General features: G+C 28.3%; 1 long non-coding RNA gene across 1 annotated transcript; it reads left to right on the plus strand.

The window, feature by feature from the left end:
* The first annotated feature begins 176 nt into the window (after positions 1-176).
* LOC134705138 (uncharacterized) lies at positions 177-1,681 on the plus strand. Its single transcript, XR_010105491.1, has 3 exons — positions 177-248; positions 910-981; positions 1,610-1,681. It is a non-coding gene; the product is annotated as an uncharacterized LOC134705138 (long non-coding RNA).
* Positions 1,682-5,093: the final 3,412 nt, after the last annotated feature.

Consider the following 5,093-nt stretch of genomic DNA (forward strand, 5'->3'; position numbering starts at 1 on the left):
CTATATCTACTCGTGTTTATTTAATGATAGGAACGGAAATATCATTGCAGTTTCAGGATACATTTGTCAGTATTAATATCTCTCGAGGTGTTGTTTCATATGGATGACACTAAACATCTTTGGAAAAACTGTTCGTCATATAGTCATAATTTTCACACCAACATTTTTCATTTTAGCCTCTGCGCAAGACAGTACAGATCACAATGATGAATCAGATGCGAAAAAGTCCGACACTGATAATAAAAAGCGTAAGGATCACGAAAAATTAAACAACAGTTGATATAAATAGAATTCTATAGAGTTTGTGTATGAAGTAAAATCACAAAAATACTAAACTCCGAGTAAAATTCAAAATGGAAAGTTCCTAATCTAATGTATATACGTATAAAATTTTAATTGGTGAAGTTTGCAAATACATAAACCATTTCAAATTTCACATATTTTTGTTTAATTCACGTGTGTACTGTAAACAGAAAATTTTTAAAAAGTCCATTTTGTCAAAAGAAATTAATTTCTTGGATTTGATGAGTCGTTTTAACAAACAAAATTTATTTATATGTTGTAAGGATAAGAGCCTGATTGCCATATTCAGGCAAAGAAGCAACAATAAAATGGGAACAGTGTTTTTCGTTGTCAGATAAAAGAATGAAAATAACCATTACAAAGGATTAAGGTCATAAGATAAGGCACGTTGAGCTCAGATGCATTGAAACTCTGGAAGAAATTTAGTTAAAATAAAGTACAATTACCTGCATTATTGTTTAAAAATCTTTGTTATATTTTTATCGTTGGGTCTAAATAAATGTAACATCATTTGTTCACATTATGAAAGATAAATACTTAACATCATTGGAAAACCTGATGTTCGTCAAATAGTTATTATTGTCACATCAACATTTTTCATTTTAGCCTCTACGCAAGACAGTGCAGATCACAGTGATGGATTAGATGCGAAAAAGTCCGAAAGTGATAATAAAAATCGTAAGGATTAAGAAAAAATAAACAACAGTTGATATAAGTAAAAATTCTATAGAGTTTGTGAATAATGTAAAATCACAGAAATACTAAACTCCGAGGAAAATTCAAAAAAGAAGGTATCTAATCAAATGTCTCCGCATACACATTTTTTAATTGTTGCAGTTTACAAATACATTTTCCATTTAAAATTTCAAATATCTCGGGTCGGTTCATGTGTTCACTGTAAAAAGGATTGAAAAGAGTCCATTGTTTAAAAGAAATTATGGTCTTAGCTTTTATTAGTCATAAACAAATAGAAATACAGATATTTATTTATTTTCATGTTGATAGGGTATGAATCTAGTTCTCAGATTCAGGCAAAGACGCAACAACAGCATGAGAACAGTGTTTTTCCGTTTTCAAGTTTTAGAATGGATATTACCATGATGCAGTATCAATGGTTTCATTCAGCTTAACTATATCTACTCGTGTTTATTTAATGATAGGAACGGAAATATCATTGCAGTTTCAGGATACATTTGTCAGTATTAATATCTCTCGAGGTGTTGTTTCATATGAATGACACTAAACATCTTTGGAAAAACTGTTCGTCATATAGTCATAATTTTCACACCTACATTTTTCATTTTAGCCTCTGCGCAAGACAGTACAGATCACAATGATGAATCAGATGGGAAAAAGTCCGACACTGATAATAAAAAGCGTAAGGATCACGAAAAATTAAACAACAGTTGATATAAATAGAATTCTATAGAGTTTGTGTATGAAGTAAAATCACAAAAATACTAAACTCCGAGTAAAATTCAAAATGGAAAGTTCCTAATCTAATGTATATACGTATAAAATTTTAATTGGTGAAGTTTGCAAATACATAAACCATTTCAAATTTCACATATTTTTGTTTAATTCACGTGGGTACTGTAAACAAAAAAAAAATTCTAGGAATTTTAAAAAGGAAAGTCCCTCATCAAATGTATCCACATTCAAATGTTTTAATTGGTGAATTCTGCAAATACGTTGACCATTTCAAATTTCAAATAGATAGGATTTAAAAGTGTCCATTTTTTTTCAAAATAATTTTTTTTCTTAGCTTTTTATAGTTATTAACTAATAGAAATAAAGATATCAATTCATTTTCATGTTGATATGGTATGAATCTAGTTCTCAGATTCACGCAAAAACGCAACAACAGCATGGGAACAGTGTTTATCGTTTTTAAGTTTAAAATAAATATAATCATGACGAGTATCAAGGTACTAGAATAAGGGAGATTGAATTGAGATGCTTTAAAAACTTTGGATGAATTTTAGCGAAAATATACAATTATCTGTATTATTGTTAAATTTTTTTTTAGTACTTTATCGTTGGGTCTGAATACATATTATCTAAGTATCTTTACTCGTGTTCATTTCAAGATTAAGAACCTCTATCTAATTGCCGTTTCAGAATACATTGGTAGGTATTAATATTTCACGAGATGGTGTTTCATATGAATGATACATATTAAACATCCTTGGAAAAGCTTCAAAGAATTATTTTCACATCAACACTTTTCATTTAAGCCTCTGAGCAAGATAATACAGATCACAGTTATGAATCAGATGCTGCGAAAAAGTTAGATATTGAAAATAAAAAGCGTAAGGATCACGAAAATTTAAACAACAGTTGATATAAGTAGAAATTCTATTGAGGTTGTGTATAAAGTAAAATCACAAAAATAATGAACTCCGAGGAAGATAAAAGAAGGAAAGTCCCTTATCAAAGGTATCCACATACGCATTTTTTTTAAATGGCGAAGTTTTAAAATGCATTAATCATTTCAAATTTCAATTATTTCAGTTCCGTTTATGTGTGTTCAATGTAAAAAGGATTGCAAAGAGTCTATTTTGTAAATAAAAATAAATTCTTAGCTTTTATTAGTAATTATCAAATAGAAAACCAACTTGATTTATGAGCTTTAGAATTAAGATTTGCATATATGATCCAATAATAGAAAGTTGAAATCAGACAATCATCATCTTTTCATATTTTGTCTTATTGTATATAATGTAGTTTTAAAAGAGTATTCGTTGATTATTATACGTTATAATGTTTAATTATATTATGAAAATTACAGTACGGGGTCTAATAATAATTATCCAGTAACAAACCAAAACAAAAATTTAAAATTTATATGTTGTCCCTAGAGCCATTATCTACAAAAGGGTGTCTCAGATTTTGGATAGAATGTATGGATCAAATTTTACAACCATGATCTGCTTTTATGTGATAAGGAGGTTTACACTAACTACAGATTTATGAGAGAATGGAATACGATAGTGATAATGTGTGTCACCCTTTAGTAGCTCCTGCTGTGTTGATTAAGATTTCGTTGAAATTTCCTGTATAAATATAGAGCTAAATTCATTCAAATGAACTGACCAAAATTTTGCCTTTCATTGCATAATAATTGATTACATAATGATTGCATAACAAAAATATTGCATTCACTTAAAAGGTAAATCTTTTATCTATCTATATATACCTCTTTTATTAATTTATATGCAGTCTTAAGAAAGTATTTTAAAGGTTAGAGATTGGAAGTAAAAAAAAATTTGTATAATTCTACCCTTAAATAAATGTGTTTCCTTTGGAATATAGTTTTATTTTGTTCTTCACCTCAACTCCTTCATTTTTGTAATCGTATTGCTATCATTTGTTGTTTAACAGTGAACGAATCGAAACTTGAGACGGAGGATCCAGACAAAAATGTTAAGACAGATACACCTGTTGTCACAGAAAAAAGTTTTGCTTTATTGCTTGATGATTTGTAAGGTACTTACTATTAACATTTATAGTCCAGTCAATCTAGCATAAAGACCCTAACCCAAAAGTAATTGCAACAAATATTTTTAAGTTTTATTCTTTAGCATTATACCCTAAATATACACAGAAATAATCCCATAGAATCTAACTAAAGAGAGACTAGAAAATTCGCCATTAAAAATTCCTATGGAGATTTGCATTGAAAGGGGAGATTACTCTTGCAAAAAAGGCAGAAATATCAATAAAAATTGATACAAAATTATAACTTTACCGCTTCTATTCATCAGAATGTATTGATTCTAGATTTTTTATCGGTCTTTAAAGTATAACAAACAATATACAAATCTATAGGTGTTTTCATATATTTTATCAACGCTATAATCTATATTTTATATTTCATTAGTTGACTATTTATTGAATTTTTCAACATGTCAAGGTAAAGAATCTGAAATTTGATAAAAAAAAATTAAGCATGTATTCTTCTTTTTGTGAATTAAAGTTTCTTTAGATAAGTAAGTTGCTGAAATAAATATAATATACTGATATAAACAATACCAAATTTTCTTATTATTTTGCAAAGCTTCAAATTTGCATTTTTTTTTATGAAAAATGCACGAATAAAATAAAACTTCCCATAACACTTCGGTTTTGTACATTTCATGATCAGATGATTATATAATTAAGTCAGATAAAAAATCATAACCCCATCAAAGTATCATACTATACATAAATTTCAAGAAAAACAACCGAAAACTGACAAAAAAAGAGTTATTTCCCCTTCCAAGGTTAATTTCCATAGGAAATTAAAAATGCTGATTTTGAATTTTCCTCTCAAGTAAGATTTTGTGGGACTTTTTTTCTGTGTATATAAAGGGTATAATGCTTTAGATTAGAACTAAAATATTTTCTGTTGCAATTAGTTTGAGGTTAAATCTTAGTTTGACTTGACTATTATTTCAAATAAAAACAAACAATGCGAAAAGTACATCACTCTTATTTGAATATGAGGAAATACAAAACGATTTCCACAAAGCCACAGAGAACTATGACATTGATATTCAAAACGCTTGCTTTCAGATTAAATCAAACTGAGTTTGACGGGAAAAAAACGAAAAAGTATCCAGGTCTATAATTCATTGTTTTTTCGAATGATAAGTGAAGTGATTTCATTTTCATCAGACCTGCGTTGTCCTATAAAACAGACTTTAAACCAAACATATCTCAAATTTAAGAATCTCATCCACCATTAAAACAGTTTCTTTTTCACAAAGGAATTGTGAATATTTTTTTTTGGAGACCACAAATGATCT

The sequence above is a fragment of the Mytilus trossulus genome, chromosome 2, assembly GCF_036588685.1.
Source record: "Mytilus trossulus isolate FHL-02 chromosome 2, PNRI_Mtr1.1.1.hap1, whole genome shotgun sequence".
Classification (NCBI taxonomy): domain Eukaryota; kingdom Metazoa; phylum Mollusca; class Bivalvia; order Mytilida; family Mytilidae; genus Mytilus; species Mytilus trossulus.